The sequence below is a fragment of the Ovis canadensis genome, chromosome 2 (genome assembly GCF_042477335.2).
Source record: "Ovis canadensis isolate MfBH-ARS-UI-01 breed Bighorn chromosome 2, ARS-UI_OviCan_v2, whole genome shotgun sequence".
NCBI lineage: Eukaryota > Metazoa > Chordata > Mammalia > Artiodactyla > Bovidae > Ovis > Ovis canadensis.
In genome coordinates, this window is record NC_091246.1 from 106,186,077 (window position 1) to 106,212,876 (window position 26,800).

At 37.0% G+C, this 26,800-nt stretch overlaps 1 non-coding gene across 1 annotated transcript; it reads right to left on the reverse strand.

Annotated features, from left to right (window-relative positions):
* Positions 1-5,757: 5,757 nt before the first annotated feature.
* TRNAC-GCA (transfer RNA cysteine (anticodon GCA)) lies at positions 5,758-5,829 on the reverse strand. Its single transcript has one exon. It is a non-coding gene; the product is annotated as a tRNA-Cys (tRNA).
* Positions 5,830-26,800: the final 20,971 nt, after the last annotated feature.

Consider the following 26,800-nt stretch of genomic DNA (forward strand, 5'->3'; position numbering starts at 1 on the left):
GAGAAAATACTTGAGGAGATAATAGTTGAAAACTTCCCTAAAATGGGGAAGGAAATAATCACCCAAGTCCAAGAAACACAGAGCGTTCCAAATAGGATAAACCCAAGGCGAAACACGCCAAGACACATATTGATCAAATTAACAAAGATCAAACATAAAGAACAAATATTAAAAGCAGCAAGGGAAAAACAACAAATAACACACAAGGGGATTCCCATAAGGATAACAGCTGATCTTTCAATAGAAACTCTTCAGGCCAGGAGGGAATGGCAGGACATACTTAAAGTGATGAAAGAAAATAATCTACAGTCCAGATTACTGTACCCAAGAAGGATCTCATTCAAATATGAAGGAGAAATCAAAAGCTTTACAGACAAGCAAAAGCTGAGAGAATTCAGCACCACCAAACCAGCCTCTCCAACAAACGCTAAATAATCTTCTTTAGACAGGAAACACAGAAAGGGTATATAAACTCGAACCCAAAACAAAAAAGTAAATGGTAACGGGATCATACTTATCAATAATTACCTTAAATGTAAATGGGTTGAATGCCCCAACCAAAAGACAAAGACTGGCTGAATGGATAAAAAAACTAGACCCCTATATATGTTGTCTACAAAAGACCCACCTCAAAACAAGGGACACATACAGACCGAAAGTGAAGGGCTGGAAAAAGATATTCCACGCAAATAGAGACCAAAAGAAAGCAGGAGTAGATAGAAATAGTCATATCAGATAAAATAGACTTTAAAACAAAGGCTGTGAAGAGAGACAAAGAAGGCCACTACATAATGATCAAAGGATTAATCCAAGAAGAAGATATAACAATCATAAATATATATGCACCCAGCATAGGAGCACCACAATATGTAAGACAAATGCTAACAAGTATGAAAGGGGAAATAAACAATAACACAATAATAGTGGGAAACTTTAATACCCCACCCACACCTATGGATAGATCAAGTAAACAGAAAATTAACAAGAAAGCACAGTTTAAATTATACAATAGACCAGTTAGCTCTAATGGATATCTATAGGACATTTCACCCCAATACAATGAATTTCATCTTTTTCTCAAGCACACAGGGAAGCTTCTCCAGGATAGATCACATCCTGGGCCATAAATCTAGCCTTGGTAAATTCCAAAAAATTGAAATCATTTCAAGCATCTTTTCTGACCACAATAAAGTAAGATTAAATCTCAATTACAGGAGAAAAACTATTAAAAATTCCAATGTATGGAGGCTGAACAACACGCTGCTGAATAACCAACAAATCACAGAAGAAATCAAAGAAAGAAATCAAAATATGCATAGAAACGAATGAAAATGAAAACACAACAACCCAAAACCTGTGGGACACTGTAAAAGCAGTGCTAAGGGGAAGGTTCATAGCAATACAGGCATACCTCAAGAAACAAGAAAAATGTTAAATAAATAACCTAACTCTACACCTAAATCAACTAGAAAAGGAAGAAATGAAGAAGCCCAGGTTAGTAGAAGGAAAGAAATCTTAAAAATTAGGGCAGAAATAAAAGCAAAAGAAACAAAAGAGACCATAGCAAAAATCAACAAAGCCAAAAGCTGGTTCTTTGAGAGGATAAATAAAATTGACAAACCATTAGCCAGACTCATCAAGAAACAAAGGGAGAAAAATCAAATCAATAAAATTAGAAGTGAAAATGGAGAGATCACAACAACAGACAACACAGAAATACAAAGGATCATAAGAGACTACTATCAGCAATTATATGCCAATAAAATGGACAGCTTGGAAGAAATGGACAAATTCTTAGAAAAGTACAACTTTCCAAAAGTGAACCAGGAAGAAATAGAAAATCTTAACAGACCCATCACAAGCACGGAAATTGAAACTGTAATCAGAAATCTTCCAGCAAACAAAAGCCCAGGTCCAGACAGCTTCACAGCTGAACTCTACCAAAAATTTAGACAAGAGCTAACACGTACCCTACTCAAACTCTTCCAGAAAATTGCAGAGGAAGGTAAACTTCCAAACTCATTCTATCAGGCCACCATCACCCTAATACCAAAACCTGACAAAGATGCCACAAAAAAAGAAAACTATAGGCCAATATCACTGATGAATGTGATGCAAAAATCCTTAACAGAATTCTAGCAATCAGAATCCAACAACACATTCAAAAGATCATACACCATGACCAAGTGGGCTTTATCCCAGGGATGCAAGGATTCTTCAATATCTGCAAATCAATCAATGTAATACACCACATTAACAAATTGAAAAATAAAAGCCATATGATTATCTCAATAGATGCAGAGAAAGCCTTTGACAAAATTCAACATCCATTTATGATAAAAACCTCCAGAAAGGCCGGGATAGAAGGAACATACCTCAACATAATAAAAGCTATATATGATAAACCCACAGCAAACATTATCCTCAATGGTGAAAAATTGAAAGCATTTCCCCTAAAGTCAGGAACAAGACAAGGGTGTCAGCTTTCACCACTACTATTCAACATAGTTTTGGAAGTTTTGGCCACAGCAATCAGAGCAGAAAAAGAAATAAAAGAAATCCAAATTGGAAAAGAAGTAAAACTCTCACTGTTTGCAGATGACATGATCCTTTACATAGAAAACCCTAAAGACTCCACCAGAAAATTACTAGAGCTAATAAATGAATATAGTAATGTTGCAGGATATAAAATCAACACACAGAAATCCCTCGTATTCCTATACACTAATAATGAGAAAGTAGAAAAAGAAATTAAGGAAACAATTCCATTCACCATTGCAACGAAAAGAATAAAATACTTAGGAATATATCTACCTAAAGAAACAAAAGACCTATATATAGAAAACTATAAAACACTGGTGAAAGAAATCAAGCAGGACACTAATAGATGGAGAAATATACCATGTTCATGGATCGGAAGAATCAATATAGTGGAAATGAGTATACTACCCAAAGCAATCTACAGATTCAATGCAATCCCTATCAAGCTGCCAACGGTATCCACAGAGCTAGAACAAATAATTTCACAATTTGTATGGATATACAAAAAAACCTTGAATAGCCAAAGCAATCTTGAGAAAGAAGAATGGAACTGGAGAAATCAACCTGCCTGACTTCAGCCTCTACTACAAAGCCACAGTCATCAAGACAGTATGGTACTGGCACAAAGACAGAAATAACGATCAATGGAACAAAATAGAAAGCCAGAGATAAATCCACACACATATGGACACCTTATCTTTGACAAAAGAGGCAAGAATATACAATGGAGAAAAGACAATCTCTTTAACAAGTGGTGCTGGGAAAACTGGTCAACCACTTGTAAAAGAGTGAAACCAGAACACTTTCTAACATCATACACAAAAATAAACTCAAAATGGATTAAAGATCTAAACGTAAGACCAGAAACTAAAAAACTCCTAGAGGAGAACATAGGTAAAACACTCTCCGACATACATCACAGCAGGATCCTCTATGACCCATCTCCCAGAATATTGGAAATAAAAGCAAAAATAAACAAATGGGACCTAATTAAACTTAAAAGCTTTTGCACAAGAAAGGAAACTATAAACAAGGTGAAAAGACAGCCTTCAGAATGGGAGAAAATAATAACAAATGAAGCAACTGACAAAGAATTAATCTCAAAAATATAAAAGCAACACCTGCATCTCAATTCCAGAAAAATAAATGACCCAATCAAAAAATGGGCCAAAGAACTAAACAGACATTTCTCCAAAGAAGACAGACAGATGGCTAATAAACATGTGAAAAGACTCTCAACATCACTCATTATCAGAGAAATGCAAATCAAAACCACAATGAGGCACCATTTCACACCAGTCAGAATGGCTGCAATCCAAAAGTCTACAAGCAATAAATGCTGGAGAGGGTGTGGAGAAAAGGGAACCCTCTTACACTGTTGGTGGGAATGCAAACTAGTACGCCGTTATGGAGAACAGTGTGGAGATTCCTTAGATAATTGGAAATAGAACTGCCATATGACCCAGCAATCCCACTGCTGGGCATACACACTGAGGAAACCAGAATTGAAAGAGACACGTGTACCCCAGTGTTCATTGCAGCACTGTTTACAATAGCCAGGACGTGGAAGCAACCTAGATGTGCATCAGCAGATGAATGGATAAGAAAGCTGTGGTACATACACACAATGGAGTATTACTCAGCCATTAAAAAGAATACATTTGAATCAGTTCTAATGAGGTGGATGAAACTGGAGCCTATTATACAGAGTGAAGTAAGCCAGAAAGAAAAACACCAATACAGTATTGTAATGCATATATATGGAATCTAGAATGATGGTAACGATAACCCTGTACGTGAGACAGCAAAAGAGACACAATGTATAGAACAGTCTTTTGGACTCTGTGGGAGAGGGTGAGGGTGGGATAATTTGGAATGGCATTGTAACATGTATATTATTATATGTGAAATGGATCACTATCCAGGTTCAATGCATGATACAGGATGCTCGGGGCTGGTGCACTGGGATGTCCCAGAGGGACGGTATGGGGAGGGAGGTGGGAGGGGGGTTCCGGATGGGGAACATGAGTACACCCATGGTGGATTCATGTTGATGTATGGCAAAATCAACACAATATTGTAAATTAATTAGCCTCCAATTAAAATAAATAAATTATATTAAAAATAAAATCAATGTAAACCAATCCCTATTATTTTTATATCCTGAGAACAGAACTTTTTTTTACCTTAGTCGAAGATTACACCTGGCAGCTGCACCTGCCTTAACAGTCTGCTTCATCCACTTGTGGTTGATTTTGTTTCATAGAAAGCCACCATTACAATTTCTTTTTCTTCTCCCAAGATTTAAAAAACAAAAGTCAAGCACTATATTATTGTTGTTTAGTCACTAAGACATGTCCAACTCTTTTGCAACCCCATGGACTGTAGCGCCGCCCCCCCCCCCCCCCGCCCCCCTTCCCCCCTCTGCCCCCCTTCGGGCAGGCTTCTCTGTCCATGGGATTTTCCAGGCAAGAATACTGGAGTGGGTAGCCATTTCCTTTTCCAGTGAATCTTCCCAACCCAGGGATTGAATCCATGGCTCCTGCATTGGCAGGCAGATTCTTTACCACTGAGCCGCCAGGGAAGCCCCAAGCACTGTATACAGATACACAAAGGCCTACACCAAGTAACAGATGAAAAATATAACTTGAAATCATGTATGCACCCTGACAGTACGTACAGTGGTGTATTCTACTCAGCAGGAAGCTAGAGGGCTTACAAACAGGTGATGTCAGTGGTTTCCAAGGAACACTTGTAATCAGACCTTTAGAAGGTCCTGGAAACCTCTGTTTTTATCAAGAGCCCCAGGTCGTTGTAGGTTTTGGTCAAAAGTGGTTTGGAGAACCATTTTTAATCTTCATTGTATGTTAGATTACATATATAATAAAATTAAATTACAAATCATGTAGTTGAACAAAAAGTAATTTTCTTATATAAACTGTTGATGCTTAAACATAATATGGTTTTTAAAATGAGATGATATGTGATAGTTGTATTCTTAAAGTTGAAAGTGAAAGTCATGTCCAACTCTTTGTGACTCCAGGAAGTCCATGGAATTCTCCAGGCCACAATACTGGAAGGGATAGCCTTTCCCTTCTCCAGGGGATCTTCCCAACCCAGGGATCAAACCTATTGCAAGTGGATTCTTTACCAGCTGAGCCACGAGGGAAATCCAAGAATACTGGAGTGGGTATCCTATCCCTTCTCCAGCAGTTCTTCCCTACCCAGGAATTGAACCTGGGTCTCCCGCATTGCAGGCGGATTCTTTACCAACTGAGCTACCAGGGAAGCCCTTCTTAAAGTTGAGGATGCTAATAAAAAAGCTATACAACAAAGAAACTCTGACAGCAAATCCAAGTACAAATGATGTTCCTCTGAACTCCATGTTTCATCTAGCATCAAAGCCCACCAATCTTTTAGTACATCTCTTGTACATTATTCTGTATCCGCATTCTCTGCATCTGATTTTATCACTGCATTTTATTTTCTGTGATGTACTTTCTACAGAGAGGGTTTTTCTACCTGGCACTAGCGGTAAAAGAATCTGCCTGCCAACGCAGGAGACCCGAGTTTGAGCCCTAGTTTGGGAAGGTCCCCTGGAGAAGGGAATTCAGTATTCTGGCCTGGAGAATCCCATGGACAGAGGAGTCTGGTGGGCTACAGTCCATGGGGTTGCAAAGAGTCTGACACGACTGAGAGATTGAGCACATATTCTCCTCCAAACAGAAATCCTTCCTTTTTAATATTAATAGGTTAGTTGCTAAGGAAACTGGCTTAACATTATCTATTTTCCGTTAGTTTCATTGTTTCTGATGTTCTACACTAAATTATCACTATCAAGTCTTTGTCTTTTCTAAAGACTGACCAGCTTTCTATATACACAAAACAAAGTCTCTTTTTAATGTATTTGGTTATAGTAGAGTATATTTAAGTTGAAATAAACATTTGCATCGTGACAATTTTGTTTTTTTCTTTTTCTCTTGATGTTGAATTATTTTGACTGCTTTTAAAGGGCATATAGCTCTAGCTGTCTTCATTTCTGCTATGTCAAAAACATCATTGTCAGGGTTAGACAGGTCACCAGTGCACTTTATGTGTTGGAATGGTTTGTTCTCCAGGTTTGGTACACTGTGGAACACAGACTTGGAGTTCTAATTCTGATAAAAATTATTTGCTATGTCCAAACCCCAAAAGGACAAAATGTGATTTGGAGTCTGGTAACATGCTGAAATGGGCCTTCCCAGGTGGAGTTAGTGGTAAAGAACTCACCTGCCAATGCAGGAAGCATAGTGAGACATGGGTCCCATCCTGGGTGGGGAAGATCCCCTGGAGAAGGTCATGCCAACCCACTCCCACTTTTGTCTGGGAAATCCCATGGACAGAGGAGCCTGGCAGGGTGCAGTCCATAGCATTGCAAGGAGTCAAACACCACTGAGGCGACTTAGCACACATGCAACATGCTGAAAAAGAGCATTCATACATTTATACTTGATATCCAAACACCCAAAGATGGATTTTGACATAAAATTTAGCAAAATTGAAATAAAAATATGACATTTAATATTAAATGATTAAAAACTTTATTCTTTAAAGTCAGGTACGTGGTAATTTCCAGTTAAGATGATAGTTTTAGTGTTTGAAATTGCCTTTTGACATATGTCACATTATATAATCTAATTCCCTTTTACAGGAAAAAGAATGTTAAGCAACATTAAGAGTTTTAGCCATCAGAAAAAGATTGCATTATGTTACTTGTATCCCTGGGAATAAAAGAAGAAGATGTGGGAATAATAAAAAAAGAGTATTCCCATAACTGAATTATAAAAATGTGATAAAGTAAATGAATTTTTAAGGTAATCTTTATATTTAAAAATATATTGATATATTATTATCTTAAAAAAATCATGTTGGTTTACTCCTAGGGAGTTTATTCTTTTTGATGTGATGGTAAATGTGATTGTTTCCTTAATTTCTCTTTCAGACCTTTCATAGTTAGTGTATAGAAATGTAACAGGTTTTTATATATTAATTTCATATCCTGCAACTTTAATGAATTCATCAGTGAGCTCTAGTGGTTTTCTGGTAGCATCTTCAGGATTTTCTATGTATAGCATCATACATACGAGAACAGTGACAGGTTTTCTTCTTTTCTAATTTGGTTCTTTTTATTTCTTTCTTCTCTGCTGTAGCTAGGACTTCCAAAAATATGTTGAATAAAATTGGTGAGAATGGACATCCTTGTCTTGTTCCTGATCTTAGAGGAAATGCTTTCAGCTTTTTATTGTATGATGTTAGCTGTGAGTTTGTTGTATATGGCTTTTATTATATTGAGGTATGTTCCCTCTATGCTCACTTTCTGGAGAGTGTTTATCAAAATGGCTATACTACCCAAGGCAGTCTACAGCTTCAATGCAATCCCTATCAAATTACCAGTGGCATTTTTCACAGAACTAAAACAAAAAAATTAAAAAAAAAATTGTATGGAAACACTAAAAGGACCACAAATAGCCAACTCATTCTTTAGAAAGAAAAACAGAGCTAGAGGAATCAGAATCCATGTCATTAAACTATACCACAAAGCTACAGTAATCAAAACAGTATGGTACCAGCACCAAAACAGAAACACAGATCAATGAAACAGGATTAAAAGTCTAGAAATAACCCCACACACTATGGTCAATTAATTTATGACAAAAGAGACAAGAATATACAATGGGGAAATGACAGCCTCTTCAATAAGTGGTGCTTGGAAAACTGGACAGCTACATGTAAAATAATTAAATTAGTACATTCTCTAACACCACACTCAAAATAAACTCAATAAAGATCTAAATGTAAGGCTAGATACTATAAAACTCTTGGAGGAAAACATAGGCAGAACACTCTTTGACATAAATTGTGCAATATCTTTTTGGATCTGTCTCCTAGAGTGATGGAAATAAAATTTTTGAGTCTGTCTCCCTAAAGTGACGGAAATAAAAACAAAGATAAATGGGACCTATTTAAACTTAAAAAGTTTTGCATAGTAAAGGAAACCATAAACAAAATGAAAAAACAACCTATGAAATGGGAGAGAATATTTGCAAAATATGTGACTGACAAGGATTTAATCTCCAAAATATACCAACAGCTCATACTGTTGAGTATCCAAGAAGCAACACAATTAAAAAAAAAAAGGGGGGGCAGAAGATGTAAATAGGCATTTCTCCAAAGAAAGCATACAAATGACAAAAGGTACATGAAAAAGTGTTCAACATCTGTGAATTATTATAGAAATGCAAATTAACATTAAAATGAGGTATGATCACACTCTGGTCAGAATTGCCATCATTGAAAAATCTAGAAGTAATAAATGCTGGAGAGGGTGTAGAGGAAAAGGAACCCTCCTGTACACTCTTGGTGGGAATGTAAATTGGTATAGCCACTATGGAGAACAATATGGAAATTCTTTAAAAAACTAAAAATATAGTTGCCTTATGATCCTGCAATCCCACTCCTGGGCATATATCCAGAAAAGATACATGCACCTCAGTGTCCATAGCAGCACTATTTACAGTAGCCAAAACATGGACGCAACCCAGATGTCCATTGACAGTTAAATGGATAAATGAATCTGTGGTATATTTACACAATGGAATATTACCCAGCCATAAAAAGAATGAAATAATGCCATTTGCAGCAATGTGAGTGGACCTACAGATTATCATACTGACAAACCAAAGATGCATATCATGTGATATCACTTATGCTCATGCTCACTCGGTGTGTCTGACTCTTTGTGATCCCATGAACTATAGCTGGCCAGGCTTCTCTATCCATGGGGTTTTCCAGGCAAGAATGCGATATCACTTATATGTGGAATCTGAAAAAAAAATGATACAAATGAACTTATATGTAAGACAGAAATAGATCCACAGAGATAGGAAACAAATTTACAGTCACCAAAGAGGAAAAAGGTGGGGAAGGAGAAATTAAAAGTTTGGTATTAATATATACACACTACTATATATGAAATAAAGGTAACCAACAAAGACCTACTTTGTAGCATGGAGAGCTATTTCAGTATTTTGTAATAATTTTTTTTCTCCTAATACTTGCAATAAACTTTGAGGGAAAAGAATCTGAAAAAAAAGATATATAGGATGTATAACAGAATCACTTTGCTATATAGAAGAAACTAATACAATACTGTAAATCAACTATAATTCAATAAGTTCAGTTCAGTTCAGTTGCCCAGTCGTGTCCGACTCCTTGCACCCCATGAATTGCATCATGTCAGGTCTCCCTGTCCATCACCAACTCCTGGAGTTTACTCAGACTCACGTCCATCGAGTCAGTGATGCCATCCAGCCATCTCATCCTCTGTCGTCCCCTTCTCCTCCTGCCCACAATCCCTCCCAGCATCAGAGTCTTTTCCAATAATTCAATAAAAGAACAAATTAAAAAAATTTGAAAAAAATGTAATGATGTCCACTGAACCCATCAGGGGTAAAATTTGCCTTCCCCACATTTACATTAGAACTGACTGGCCTAATAGCTTTATGCTTGTTAAAGTAAAAGATAGCTTTTCATTTCCTTGGTAGACATAAAAATTCCTATATGTAAGTAAATCAATTGTGTGATTTTATAATTTTTAAAAATAAAATAATTCTAAATATACTTATTCTATAAAAATTAAATTCACTTAATTTATAAAGGGTAAAGCATCATTTAATGATAAAGGAAAGTCCTATTTAAGCATATTTGAAAAAAATGCTCACTGTTGGGTTTGAAGTTTTTGATCAAAGCTTATATGTTGATGTGTTTTCTTAGGGAATAGGAGTGGAAGGCTTTGTTAATTGTTGACATCAGCATACTGTTTCAGAAATTCTTGGAATCACAGTAGGCACTATTTTAGGATTAGTTTTTTCTTTTTTTTTTTTTATAGTATTCAAGGAAGACTGGTTCCAAATAGAAAAAGGAGTACGTCAAGGCTGTATATTGTCATCTTCCTTATTTAACTTATACGCAGAGTACATCATGAGAAACGCTGGGCTGGAGGAAGCACAAGCTGGAATCAAGATTGCTGGGAGAAATATCAATAACCTCAGATATGCAGATGACACCACCCTTATGGCAGAAAGTGAAGAAGAACTAAAGAGCCTCATGATGAACGTGAAAGAGGAGGAGTGAAAAAGTTGGCTTAAAGCTCAACATTCAGAAAACAAAGATCATGGCATCTGGTCCCATCATTTAATGGAAAATAGATAGGGAAACAGTGGAAACAGTGTCAGACTTTATTTTTGGGGGCTCCAAAATCACTGCAGATGGTGATTGCAGCCATGAAATTAAAAGATGCTTACTCCTTGGAAGGAAAGTTATGATCACCTAGACAGCATATTAAAAAGCAGAGATGTTACTTTGTCAGCAGAGGTCCGTCTCATCAAGGCTATGGTTTTTCCAGTAGTCATATATGGATGTGAGAGTTGGGCTATAAAGAAAGCTGAGTGCCGAACAATTGATGCTTTTGAACTGTGGTGTTGGAGAAGACTCTTGAGAGTCCCTTGGACTTCAGGGAGATCCAATCAGTCCATCCTAAAGGAGATCAGTCCTGGGTGTTCATTGGAAGGACTGATGCTGAAGTTGAAACTCCAGTACTTTAGCCATCTGATCCGAAGAGCTGACTCATTTGAGAAGACCCTGGGATGCTGGGAAAGATTGAGGGCAGGAGGAGAAGGTGATGACGGAGGATTAGATGGTTGGATAGCATCACTGACTCAATGGACATGGGTTTGGGTGGACTCTGGGAGTTGGTGATGGACAGAGAGGCCTGGCGTGCTGCGATTCATGGGTTTGCAGAGTCAGACACAACTGAGTGACTGAACTGAACTGAAGGAAGAAATGACTTGAAAATATGAGTTTCATTTCATATCTACCTTTAAGGACTATGTCATATTTTCTTTATAAATATTTTTGTCTTATTAAATACCACCAAATTTTAAAAATATTTGGAAGCTGATAATGTTTATATGAATGTTTATAATTATTATATCAAATGCTACTTAGCATATAATGGCACAGAACTGCAATGAAAAAGGGGCTAAGGATAAGTCACTACACCTCTGACTGGTTGAGGTTACCACAATTAATAACAGACTGACTGAGGTTACCACAATTATTGCAAAGGTGATATTATTATCAGAGTATATGTGAAACTAAGGAAGTCAGGCTTCTTGACAAAACAAGAGTAGATACAAATTGGTCCTAGTGAGTAAGAAAGGAACCTCAATGCAACCTAATTATAAAAATTAGGATGTAATTGTTGTCTAGTCAATAAGATTTAATTTGTACTTACTCTATGACTTAGTGTTCCCAGAGAAACAGAGTCAATAGGATGTAAGTATGTATAGAAAGAATTCATTATAAGAAATTGGCTTGCACAATTATGAAAGGGGACAAGTCCCAAGATCCACCACATGAGCTGGCAGGCTGGAGGCCCAAGAGAGCAAATTCCAGTCCAGGTCCAAAGGCCTGAGAAGCAAGAGAGCCAATGGTGTGCTTCTTGTCTCAGGTCTGGCAGACTTGAGACCCAGAGAGAGCTGATGTTTCAGCCTGAGTTTGAAGGCAGGAAAAAGGCTGGCATCTGCATTTGAAAGCAGTTGAGCAGGAAGAACTCTCTCTTACTTGGGAGACAGTCATCCTTTGTGTTCTATTCAGGCCTTCAACTGATTGGATGAGGCCCACCCACATCAGGGAGGGCCATTTGCTTTACTCAATCTGCTGACTAAAAGGTTACTCATCTAAAAATGCTGTCACAGAAACACCCAGAATAATGTTTAACCAAATATCTGGCTTCCTTGTGGCCCAGTCAGGTTGCCCCATAAAATTAAACATCACATGGTAATAATGAACTTTCATTACTTAGATAATAAAAAGGGAAAATGTGTACAAGACAAGAATGTTTCTCCAATGGGCATTCAATATCTCACCTCTATAAAAGCCAGTTGCATAATAGTAGTGTCTGATACTTGCTGTACATTTAGTTATAAGAAGTTTTCATGGGTCATTGCAGAGATACTAAATGTCAGGTCTTATTCCATGTGCTTTAGATAAAATAAAGCCTAATTCTCGAAGTAAATCTATGATACAGGTGCTATATTCCACCATGTAGATCAAAACCTAACAAAGGCCACACATTTATTAAAGACACAGATCTAAGACTAAAGCATAGATCTTTCTGACTCCAGGTAAAGAACTTTCCAGCGCACTTGCTTCCCAGTTGTGCTTGGATAAATTAAGGTCAACCTCATCAATGTAGGGAGAGAGAGTAGAACTAAGGTAATTCTGTGATCGAGGTGTGATTATGAAGTAGATAATCTTTATGTTTTTATTTACCACTTAATTTGCTTTCATTACCCTTTATTTTGGTCAAGATGGATTAACAACTTAAATATAAAAAATAAAATATCTAAAATTATAAGAAAATAATTGACTTCAGTCAGTATTTCTCTGACAACTAGATGAGAAAGGAAATTAGAAGTTAAAAAAATAAGTCACAAAGGAAAATCCATATATGTTTCAAAAATTGAAAGCTAATTGTAAAGAAATGATTGGGAAAAATATGTCACTAATATGGCTGCATACCCACGTTTATGCATTAGTGTGTAATCAGTAAGATGTGTAATACACACACATACTCACCAATGCCAGGATCTATTTGACATTCTACTTGTTAGTATTTTCCTGTTTTTTGAGTTTCTACTTTTATTTTTATTATTTTATTCTTTATACTTTCCTTATTAAATCTTTCACATAATATTACATGATATAATTTCATTTTTTTTAAAAAATTATTTTTTAATTAAAGGATAATTGCTTTACAGAATTTTGTTATTTTCTGTCCAACATCAGCATGAATCAGCCATAGGTGTACATATGTCCCCTCCCTCTTAAACCTCTCTCCCATCTCCCTCCCCATCTCACCCCTCCAGGTTGATACAGAGCCCCTGTTTGAGTTACCTGACCCACTGGCTATCTGTTTTACATATGATAATGCAAACTTCCACATTACTCTCTCCTTACATCTCACCCTCTTCTCCTCTCTCCCATGTCCGTAAGTCTGGATGTCTTTTTGTTTTATTTGGAGTAGATTTTTTAACGCTTACCAGAAATGAGTGTATTTTCCACCAACTTTATACTTTTATCAATATTTTTAGAGAACTTTAGTGCTAGCTGTCACTTGTCTGAAGATGATAAAAATGAACAAGTAACAAAGGAAAATTAGTAGAGAACCTAGGAAGAAAGATAATTATTTTGTTGGTTTGTTTGTGGGAGACATGCTTATTATTAGTTTGCATGGTGAAAACATGTGTATGTCATTTTACGCTATTAAAAATTTTGAATGTGATACAGAATTAAGTGTTGCAATACTTCCTCACATTTCTTAGACTATCATGATTTTGAAGTGTTTTGAACTATACTGTGTTATACCATGTTGAAAAATCAATAGACAGTTTAAAACATGTAGGTAATTCTTGGCTTTGATTTTCAAAGATAATGTATCAATACCGTAATATGATGTGTTGTGTTCTTGACAGCCACTACTGAATCACAGTTACAAGTAAAAGACAAAAAAACTTGAATACTTATGAAGCTTTTAAAATTGCTTATTGAATTATTATATTTTTTTCTGCTGACAATGTTATATTGAGTAATTTTGTGGTAAAAATCTCATGAACTGCTTAAAAATATTTAACATTTTAAATTCCATACTGAAGGATTAAATTCTAGCAACAGTATTTTGCCATGCTTATCTCCTTAATGTACTAAATTATTTTAGGTGGTAATGAGAATTTAATATGTTAAATGAGAGGGACATAGGTTATAACATAATTAACCTGGAGTAACACAGTGATTGAATTGAAAGATAGTTTGGAAATAACCTAGTTCAACCTTGGGGGAAAAGATTTAGCAGATGATTGGCATACAGTTCTAACCTAGGGGACATCTGAGGAGAAATGACTGATCAAATCACCTTGCAAACATGTCTGCTAATGCTGTGTACTGCTGGAAAGATAAAGGGCAGTTTTTATCTACCGATAAGAACTTCTTTTTTAGTGGGGGTATACATGGCCTGTCTGGGATTTCTTTGTTTGTTTGTGGTAAACAACTAGAAAGTGAAAGTGAAAGTGAAGTTGCTCAGTCGTGTCCGACTCTTTGTGACCCCATGAACTGTAGCCTACCAGGCTCCTCCCTCCATGGGATTCTCCAGGCAAGAGTACTGGAGTGGGTTGCCATTTCCTTCTTCAGGGGATCTTCCCGACTCAGGGATCAAACCCGGGTCTCCCGCATTCCAGGTAGATGCTTTAACCTCTGAGCCACCAGGATTTATGAGTCATGATCCACTGGAAAATGTCAGTGTGAGCTGTGCATTATAGCATTATAAAATAGAAATGTTTTCTATTGAAAACATTCTAATGAAAAGAGCTTTCATTATACAAGTGATGTGTTGTTTTGCTCACCTGGAGACCAGATTTAATAAAATATGGGCCAGAGTATGTTTCTAATGCATCAAGAAAAGATCTGGGCAGCTACTTTAGCAATTCCAGAGGTTTTCATATTTGCCTGTGTCTCGCAACCACTATCATCCACTGAATCATTAATAAAAAAAAATGACCCTGAGTAAGAGACTGATAATCCCAAAGTACTCTATCCACAGGCCCTAATAACAGCGTGTGCCCCAGGTCCTGCGCTCTCTGCCTCTCCTGACTCGGCTTCACAATGTTCCCTCAAATTATGCTATGCTCCTCCTCCAGGACGTGTGAATAATAAACCTCCCTATTTCAATCTCTCTTGTGGCCTTTTGTTGAACTGCGGCTCACCATCTGACACAGGAGCACTTAGTAAATGTTAATTCAACAAAGCCACTACACAGAGGGAAGAAACTAGGTGAAGACGGAGGCCAAGGAACCTCTGGGTCTATACAAGGGCTCCCTGCCAGGAGAGAATACACTTTTGTTGTTATAAGCCATCCAGTTTGTGATCTCTTGTTGTGTCAGCCCAGCCTATAGATAGGCCACTCTTTTGGTTTTGACAAGCTTGGGAACCACTGTTTATTCTTATGCTTTAATTTTGGCCACCCTATAGGATGCTGACAAAGTGACATTACTGAGAAAGTAAGATTTATAGAATTTGTAGAGTATAGGACTTAGGAGTAACTTTGAATCTCAATATCAAACCATTCATAGACTTAAGGGAGAAAAACCTTTTCATAAAATTGATGTTTCTGCCTTGATCCATTTTACTGGTCAGAAAGATGGAATGGCTTTTTAAAATTTCAGTCTGTTTTGGTTAATCTGTTTAATTATGCTAATAAAGGGTTTAAATATATGATACATTTAAACACCTTATAAAGGGTGTTTCTGTTCATGTTTAACTATAGGAGAGTTGATTAAAGCAAATGTTTCTTTGTTGTATAAAGCTAGAAGAGATATCTTCAGTTTCTAGATGTTGGACAGTTAAATCAGTCATGCAAAATAGGTTATATATCTGTGAACAATCTCTGCAGATGAGAAAAACATCTCTGTAAGACATCACCTTGCTTCCTAAGAAATGCTGGAGTGATTCTACCTGTGCTCATTCTAAGCTGAGTTCAGTTCAGTTCAGTTCAGTCGCTCAGTCCTGTCTGACTCTTTGCGACCCCATGAATCGCAGCATGCCAGGCCTCCCTGTCCATCAGCAATTCTCGGAGTTTACTCAAACTCATGTCCATTGAGTCGCTGATGTCATCCAGCCATCTCATCCTCTGTTGTTCCCTTCTCCTCCTGCCCCCAATCCCTCCCAGTATCAGGGTCTTTTCCAATGAGTCAACTCTTCGCATGAGGTGGTCAAAGTATTGAAATTTCAGCTTTAGCATCAGTCCTTCCAATGAACACCCAGGACTGATCTCCTTTAGAATGGACTGGTTGGATCTCTTTGCAGTCCAAGGGACTCTCAAGAGTCTTCTCCAGCACCACAGTTCAAAAGCATCAGTTCTTCGGTGCTCAGCTTTCTTCACAGTCCAACTCTCACATCCATACATGACCACAGGAAAAACCATAGCCTTGACTAGATGGACCTTTGTTGGGAAAGTAATGTCTCTGCTTTTTAATATGCTATCTAGGTTGGTCATAACTTTTCTTTTCCCATCACTTCATGGGAAATAAATGGGGAAACAGTGGAAACAGTGCCAGCCTTTATTTTTTTGGGCTCCAAAATCACTGTAGATGGAGATTGCAGCCATGAAATTAAAAGATGCTTACTCCTTGGAAGAAAAGTTATGACCAACATAGATAGCATATTAAAAAGCAGAGAAAATATTGTATTGGGAAGTAATTAACCTCCAATTAAAGTAAATAAATTTATATTAAAAAAAAAGCAGAGACCTTACTTTGCCAACAAAGGTCCGTCTAGTCAAGGCTGTGGTTTTTCCTGTGATCATGTATGGATGTGAGAGTTGGACTGTGAAGAAAGCTGAGCGCCGAAGAATGGATGCTTTTGAACTGTGGTGTTGGAGAAGACTCTTGAAAGTCCCTTGAACAGCAACCAACCCATTCTAAAGGAGATCAGTCCTGGATGTTCTTTGGAAGGACTGATGCTGAAGCTGAAACTCCAATACTTTGGCCACCTCACGCAAAGAGTTGACTCTTTGGAAAAGACTCTGATGCTGGGAGAGGAGGAGAAGGGGACGACAGAGGATGAGATGGCTGGATGGCATCATCGGCTCGATGGACATGAGTTTGAATAAACTCTGGGAGTTGGTGATGGACAGGGCAGCCTGGCATAGTGTGATTCATGGGGTCACAAAGAGTCGGACACGACTGAGGGGCTGAACTGAACTGATACTGTATTGGTGTTTTTCTTTCTGACTTACTTCACTGTGTATAATAAGCTCCAGTTTCATCCACCTCATTAGAACTAATTCAAATGCATTCTTTTTAATGGCCGAGTAACATTCCATTGTGTATACATACCACAGCTTTCTTATCCATTCGTCTGCTGATGGACATTTATTTAAAAGATATTTAGCATTCTAGAACTATTGTTCAAAGTATAGATATCACTTGAAGAGCCATAAATATCTATTCAGGTAATGATTTCTTGAATCATACATTTCAACCCTTTTTAAGTCTAATTAAATAGATTAACCAAAACAGAATGAAATTAAAAACACTCCATCTTTCACTGACCAGCTAAAATTGGTGAAGACAGAAGAAGGGAAGGACCAGTCATGATAAACATGAGCATATTACACCCCCAAGACACAACCTTCCTCCTCCTCTGAAGACTAAATATCACAAATTTCTGCACAGATTAGCTCAGGAGCTCAAAGATGATCCTTTAAGTTAAAATGCAGGTCACACAGCAATTCCTACAGCCCTGCACTGGCCTTCCTCTGCTGTCCTTCTTTGGTTTTCTGTCTTCTGTTAAGCTCGTCCTGAGCAGGTTTACCATGTCCCTTTCTGGCAGAAGCTGTGGACTTGAGGTAAATGTGATGGAAAAGAAGTTCTGACATAGGGAAGGACTTGCTTATTTAGTTTTCCTTTTATTACCATTCCATAGTTTTTAATATTCTTCCCAACTTCCAAGCATTGAGATTTCAATAAGATTTCCTGGTGAGCCTGTGAAAGCATGACCCTGTGACATAAAGCACTTGTTAAAATCAATTGAGTAAGCAAGGTATTCAGGCTTCATTTTCTTTAAAATATAGAAGCTACTGGGAAGGCCCATCTGTAAGAGATAAAAGTTTTTACTTCCTCTGGATCAAAAACTCAAAAATGAATTGCTTATTAAATATGATATAAAAATAATGGACTTTGCAGCACTGTAATTCTCTGACATAAAAAAGCAATCAAATTGGTATAGTTACCACTGAAGGCTGAACAATGTGAGTTATTATGTGAAATTGGAAGGAAATGTATGATAAATTACGCACTATGCACTTGTGCTTGCTAGAAGCAGAAACCCTTTCACTCTGTTCCCTTAGAAAATAAGCTTTTGCATGGCTGCAGCTTTATATACTTTCCTTTCTGTATGCAATTCCAATACTCTGTGTGTGCGTGTGTGTATGTATGTATGTGTGTGGCTGGCTGGATAGGTAGATAGATGATAGATAATCGATAATAGATACAGATCAATAGTAGGAAACCACCTAATGCAAGAATAAGAGCTTAGAAATCATGCCACCACTACTACATCATACACCAAATTAAAAAAAAAATTCTTAGTGTAGAATTCTTTAAAAATGTTTGTGAATGCTTTTGTACCTTAATTTTCTTTCTGTCAAATTATATTCAGCGACAGTTGTACCAATTTATATTGTCACCAACAGTGGCCAAGAGTGCCTTATTCATGGAACTATTATTAAAAATTTTAAAAACTTTGACAATTTGAAAACATGTAAGTAGTACTTTATTGTTTTAATTAGTGTTTCTTTGATAGTTTCATTATTTTAGTGCCTATTCAGTAGTCATTTTTGTACCTTTTAGGGGGTAACTTTGTTAGAATTACTTTTTATGCTTTAAAATTGTGTTTAAATTTTTTTTCTTTAACTGATTTGGTAGAATGCTATAGTAGTTATGTATCTATAGTAGGTTTGTATCTATTTTAAACATATATTATGTTTTCAAGTCACTTTTTCATGATTTTTTTTGTGATTTCTGCTGTGTTGACTCATAAATTTTTATATTTAAAGCATCAGATTATCCATTTCTCCCCCCCACCTTTTTTTTTTTTTTTGCTTGTATGACTTGTGGAATCTTAGTTCCCTGACCAGGAATCAAACCCCGGGTCCCCGGCAGTAAAGCCCCAGAATCCTAATCACTGTACCACCAGGGAATTCCCATTTCTCATTTTTTATATATAGAAAATACCCAACTCAAGATTAGATAAATGTCCATGTATATATTTTTCAGTTTTTAATTAAAAATTCACTATTAAATCTTTTTGTAATTCATTGTAGACATAAGAATATTTTTTAATAAACATTTGTCCATTTACTGTATAATCCTCTTATCACTGACTGAAATCTTATCATTGAATATATTCCATTCTGATAAGGTTAAGTTTTGTCACATTGTCCTATGCTACAATGATATATATATTCTTAACTATAGAACAAGATCACTACTTAATGTGTTTCATAATAACTGGTGGTAAAATCAATCTCGATTTTCCTTCCAAATCAAAGCATTCCTAACATTCTTAAAATATAATTTACAATTAGTTTTTAAAGTTAAAAACATGTGTTGGATATTTGTTTGAAATTGCTTTCTGTTTATTGGTTCATTTCACTAATAGTTAGTTCATTTCACTAATTGGTTTCATAGCATAATATTAAGAGCCCAGAGCCAGGAGACAGACTGCTCTGGTTCAAATCCTGGTGTGCTATTTCCTGCCATTGTGATCTCAATAGAGTTACTTAGCTTCTCTGTATCTTAGTTTTCTATCTATTAAAAAAAATGCCAGAATAAAATATTGGCTTTTATGACTAATAACATTTTAAATAAAAATAAAGGGATAAAATTTTGAAAAAAGCCAGAATAATAAAAGTATCTACTTCTTTGGCCAGTAGTCAGAATTCAGTTCAGTTCAGTTCAGTTCAGTTCAGTCGCTCAGTCGTGTCTGACTCTTTGCAACCCCATGAATCGCAGCACGCCAGGCCTCCCTGTCCATCACCAACTCCCGGAGTTCACCCAGACTCACGTCCATCGAGTCAGTGATGCCATCCAGCCATCTCATCCTCGGTCATCCCCTTCTCCTCATGCCCCCAATCCCTCCCAGCATCAGAGTCTTTTCCAGTGAATCAACTCTTTGCATGAGGTGGCCAAAGTACTGGAGTTTCAGCTTTAGCATCATTCCCTCCAAAGAAATCTCAGGGCTGATCTCCTTCAGAATGGACTGGTTGGATCTCCTTGCAGTCTAAGGGACTCTCAAGAGTCTTTATTTCTTTCCTTTTATTTCTTTGCTTTAGCTTTATATAGTTATTTTTCATCTTTTTAAATTGAAAATTGGTCAAATTATTATTGTTGGTCATTTTTACATGAACTGCTGTGAATGTGAATTTCTGAGTGCAACTTTGGCTATATTTGTTTATTTATAGTAGGCACATTCTTATTTTTCTTTAGCCTATAATTTTGTTGACCAAAATTTAGTTTGACCAAAAATAGTTTTTAAGTTCAAATTCACTCAAGCTTTAATCTGTGCATTTGTAAATATGTAAATTTTTAATGCTAATTGGAATTCTGCTATGACAAGTTAATTGACATATCACTTTCCCATTCTGCATTTAGTTTCTTTTCTTCTTCTTCTTTTTTTTTTTTTACATATTACTTGCTTTCATTCACAGTGTTTGCTTACCATTTCACTGTTCACTTCTTATTTCGAGAAGACTGACATTTTTAAAGTTTATGGTAACAAACTCATTTTATTTACTATTATTATTATTATTTTTACTTTACAATATTGTATTGGTTTTGCCAAACATCAACATGAATCTGCCACAGGTGTACATGTGTTCCCAATCCCGAACCCCCTCCCACCTCCCCCCGACACCATCCCTCTGGGTCATCCCAGTGCACCAGCCCCAAGCATCCTGCACCCTGCATCATACCTAGGCTGACGATTCATTTTTAAAATAAATGTTTTTATTTTTCAAATGTGTGCATTTTATCTAAAAGTTGAATCATGTATGCTCCTTGTTTTAAGGAGCTCTGTATTGTCACAGACCTATCAATCTTTGAATTCATTTGAGCAGTCAGAGATCTATCTGTTACTACTTTTGTATCAAAAGCAGAACAGAGTCATTTCCAGTTTCTTTTAGTTGCTACCTTCCACTGTTAACATCATCTTCCAAGGCATTAATAAATAAGCCCAAGGCCTGCCTGATATGCACAGACTTTGGCCAGCTTCTAGATATTTTATTGCCATTTAGTAACTACTGGTCTGAAAATACATTTCTTGGCCTTAATAATTGTTTTTCTATGAATCATAAAATGTATTCCTAGAGACTTTAAAGCAGTTTGTACCATTTCTTTCACCAGAAAGTGTAATTAAAATATAAAATTTCCATGGTGATTTTCCCAAATACTCTTTTTTTCTACTGCCTGTATTCCTTTTTTTTCCCATAACAAAGTATTAACTCTTGTCTTCCATACAAAGTTACTGGAAATGTAGGCTTATAATGAATATACTACTGCGAGACTTACATAGTCATTCAAAGACATATGATAAAATGAATTAGCTAATACGTACAGACTGGTTAGTGCCCTAAATAGTAATGTTTGGGATTACCCGTTTGGTTGAACAGAATAGTGCAAGATAACATGTGACTTCAGAATATCTGAGGTCTACTCAAATAATTTGCAACAAAGATACACATAGGTGACTTCTATATAACTAAATAACCCTTGAATTGTTCTCAAATGCCCCATGTCACTTGCAAACATAATTTAAAAATACATATTCTATAAAAGTTTTTGCAATAGCCTGCTGTATCTAATGACATAATAAGCTTTCCAATATAAACATTCAAATGAAAACTGTTTGAAGAGACTAATATCTAGCAGAAATCCTTACAACTTCTGACTTGTTATGCAAGATGTGTGAGAATACTGCATACATTAAATGAAGGAAAAGAGAATTCCTGCAACAACAACAGCTACCATTTATTAGTCTAATTATCCAAATTTGGCAACATGATAAATGTCTTAATATATTTTTACCATCCTCACTACAACCTTGAAGTTAGGAATTATTTATACACAGTTAACAGATGGCAAACTAGGATTCAGAGAGATTAAAAGTCCTTGCTCAAGAAAGCAAAAAAAGCAGATCTGAATTAAATTCCATCTGTCTCTAGTGTTCATTTTCTTGCTACTTTACCTTGATGCTTTTTTTAACTGTGGCTTTTTTCTTTTGCTATAAAACCTTTGGAAGAACTGGGGCTGAAATTATTTTATACGTGAATGATATTTTTATCTCCTGGAAAATAGCACTTAAGCAGCCAAGGAGTAATGTCATAGTAATTGATAATAACATTGATATTTTTTGAACACAAGCTTCTTTCCAGTTCCTGTGTTGATTATATAACCTGTATCATCTTATTCAGTAGTCACAATGGTTCTGTATGAAAGACAATTTCAAATCATTAATGCTGGCATCTGAGAGTAGACTTTGACTTAGGCAAAAAATAAATGAATTGAAATAATGTTGGAGAGCTAATAGAATTCCCCAGATGCCTAGAAATCCAGTTTTGGAGGACATGTGTGAAGGAATGAAGCTTTATGTAGCCTTAATTCTTATGGTCATAATTGGTAACTGGTCCTGTGAGAAAATGCCACACAGACGCTACTGCAAATTGTATGACTGAGGCTCTGAGCCCCAGCAGCGTTACCACTGCTGTCCAAGGACTTGGTCAGAAATGCCTTCACTCCCAGAGACGATCATCTGAAGTCCTTAGCTCAGAACAGGTGTCTGATGGAAACAACCTAGATGTCCATCAGCAGATGAATGGATAAGAAAGGTGTGATACACATACACAATGGAGTATTACTCAGCCATTAAAAAGAATCCATTTGAATCAGTTCTGATGAGATGGATGAAACTGGAGCCGATTATACAGAGTGAAGTAAGCCAGAAGGAAAAACACCAATACAGTATACTAACACATATATATGGAATTTAGAAAGATGGCGATGATGACCCTGTATGCAAGATGGTAAAAAAGACACAGATGTGTATAGCGGACTTTTGGACTCAGAGGGAGAGGGAGAGGGTGGGATGATTTGGGAGAATGACACTGAAACATGTATACTATCATGTAAGAATTGAATTGCCAGTCTATGTCCGATGCAGGATACAGCATGCTTGGGGCTGGTGCACGGGGATGACCCAGAGAGATGTTATGGGGAGGGAGGTGGGAGGGGGGTTCATGTTTGGGAACACATGTACACCCATGGTGGATTCATGTCAATGTATGGCAAAACCAATACAGTATTGTAAAGTAAAATAAAGTAAAAATAAAAATTAAAAAAATAATAAAATAAAAAAAAGAAAAAAAAAGAAAACAAAAAGAACAGATGTCTGTTGTGGGGAGGGCCTTTTCTGACGTTTGAAGCTTTTGCACTGAGAGGAGGGCTCTGTCTTCCATCAGGATCACATGGTGGAGAATCTTTGTCAGGCTGGGAAGATTTAGATACTGAGTGGTCTAAAGGAAAAACTGCTGCTGCTGCTAAGTCACTTCAGTTGTGTCCGACTCTGTGCGACCCCATAGATGGCAACCCACCAGGCTCCGCCATCCCTGGGATTCTCCAGGCAAGAACACTGGAGTGGGTTGCCCTTTCCTTCTCCAGTGCATGAAAGTGAAAAGTGAAAGTGAAGTTGCTCAGTCGTGTCCAACTCTTAGCTAACTAGTGACCATTTTACAGGTAAGAAAATTGAAGCCCAGAATTACCATATGATTTTCAGAATGACATACATGTTAATAACTGGCAGAATCTTGATTGAGCCCAAATTTCTCAGATCTCTGCTCCTTGCCCCCTTTTGTTCTGGTAGTTTCTGTCTGTGTTTGCCTTTGGTCAGCTGTTACCCTGGAGAAGGCAATGGCACCCCACTCCAGTACTATTGCCTGGAAAATCCTTTGGATGGAAGAGCCTGGTGGGCTGCTGTCCATGGGGTCGCTAAGAGTCGGACACGACTGAGCGACTTAGCAGCAGCAGCAGCTGTTACCCTAGCCCTCATTTTTGTTTCTTTCACTTTCCTGCATTGGAGAAGGAAATGGCAACCCACTCCAGTGTTCTTGCCTGGAGAATCTCAGGAATGGCGGAGCCTGGTCGGCTGCCGTCTATGGGGTCACACAAAGTTGGACATGACTGAAGCGTCTTAGCAGCAGCAGCAGCTGTTACCCTAGCCCTCATTTTTGTTTCTTAGAAGTCACAAGTTTATTACTTTCTCTCTGCCTGGCTACTATATCTCTATTTCATTTTAAGGACCAAAAGAATCACCCATCAGAGTTAGCCCATATTACTCATTCTAATAGCAACATATATGGATATGAGAGTTGGACTATAAAGAAAGTTGAGTGCCGAAGAATTGATGCTTTTGAACTGTGGTGTTGGAGAATACTCTTGAGAATCACTTGGACTGCAAGGAGATCCAACCAGGCCATCCTAAAGGAGATCAGTCCTGGGTGTTCATTGGAAGGGCTGATGTTGAAGCTGAAACTCTAATACTTTGGCCACCTGATGTGAAGAACTGACTCATTTGAAAAGACTCTGATGCTGGGAAAGATTGAAGGCAGGCAGAGAAGGGGCTGACAGAGGATGAGTTGGTTGGATGGGATCACCGACTTGATGGACATGAATTTGAGCAAGCTCAGGGAATTGATGATGGATAGGGAAGCCGGGCATCCTGCAGTCCATGGGGTCACAAAGAGTTGGACATGACTGAGTGACTGAACTGAACTGAATAGCAACTCTCAACACTTTGAGATTCTTTACACAGGAAATTTGCACATACCTTAACCTCAACCATGAAATATTTTATTTTTAAATGGGAGTTTTTAATACTTTTTGTATATCACTTTCTATGAAGCTATATACAGATTTAAATATTCAGTTGTAAATATTTTGAACATTGAATAATAACTAAATTTTATTTTTAAATTAAAAAAATTATTTATTTTAATTGGAGGCTAATTCTTTACAGTATTGTGGTGGTTTTGCTATACATTGACATGAATCAGCCATGGGCATACATGTGTCCCCATCCTGAACCCCCCTCCCACCTCCCTCCCCATCCCATCCCTCAGGGTCATCCCAGTGCACCAGCCCTGAGCACCCCTGTTTTATGCATTGAACCTGGACTGGTGATCTATTTCACATATGGTAATATATATGTTTCAATGCTGTTCTCTCAAATCATCCCACCCTCGCTTTCTCCCACAGAGTCCAAAAGTCTGTTCTTTACATCTGTGTCTCTTTCGCTGTCTCACATATAGGGTCATCATTACCATCTTCCTAAATTTCATATATACGCATTAGTATACTGTATTGATATTTTACTTTCTGACTTCACTCTGTATAATAGGCTCCAGTTTCATCCACCTCATCAGAGCTGATTCAAATGCATTCTTTTTAATGGCTAAGTAACATTCCACTGTGTATATGTACCACAGCTTTCTTATCCATTCTTCTGCCAGTGGACATCTAGGTTGCTTCCATGTCCTGGCTATTGTAAACAGTGCTGCGATGAACATTGGGGTACACATGTATCTTTCAATTCTGGTTTCCTCGGTGTGTATGCCCAGCAGTGGGATTGCTGTGTTGTGTGGCAGTTCTATTCCCAGCTTTTTAAGGAATCTCCGCACTGTTCTCCATAGTGGCTGTACTAGTTTGCATTCCCACCAACAGTGTAAGAGGGTTCCCTTTTCTCCACACCCTCTCCAGCATTTATTGTTTGTAGACTTTTTGATAGCAGCCATTCTGACTGGCGTGAGATGGTACCTCATTGTGGTTTTGATTTGCATTTCCCTGATAATGAGTGATGTTCAGAATCTTTTCATGTGTTTGTTAGCCATCTGTATATCTTCTTTGGAGAAATGTCTGTTTAGTTCTTTGGCCCATTTTTTGATTGGGTCATTTATTTTTCTGGTATTGAGCTGCATGTGTATTTTTGAGATTAATTCTTTGTCAGTTGCTTTGTTTGCTATCTTTTTCTCCTATTCCAAAGTCTATCTTTTTACTTTGCTTACAGTTTCCTTTGTTGTGCAAAAGCTTCTAAGTTTAATTAGATCCCATTTGTTTATTTTTGCTTTTATTTCCATTACTCTGGGAGGTCGGTCATAGAGGACCCTATTGTGATTTATGCTGGAGAGTGTTTTGCCTATGTTCTCCTCTAGGAGTTTTATAGTTTCTGGTCTTACATTTGGATCTTTAATCCATTTTGAGTTTATTTTTGTGTGTGGTGAATAACTGAATTTTAAAATAAAAATTTTTGAAAAGATTAATGTAAAAACTGAAATATTTGTAGACTGTAAATACTTTTGAAACAGAGGGAAGAAACTTTTAGGCATTGTCAGTTGTTAGGAAATCCTATCTTGGTTACATAGTTTCAGAATTGCTGAATGTCTCAAGCCTCACTTTAGGTTCATAGGGTACTAATGGAAACAAAAGAAAATTGGATGCAATAAAATGCTTTTCATTTTCAGTGTTTAAAAAAGATGACTACCAAAACAATTTATTGA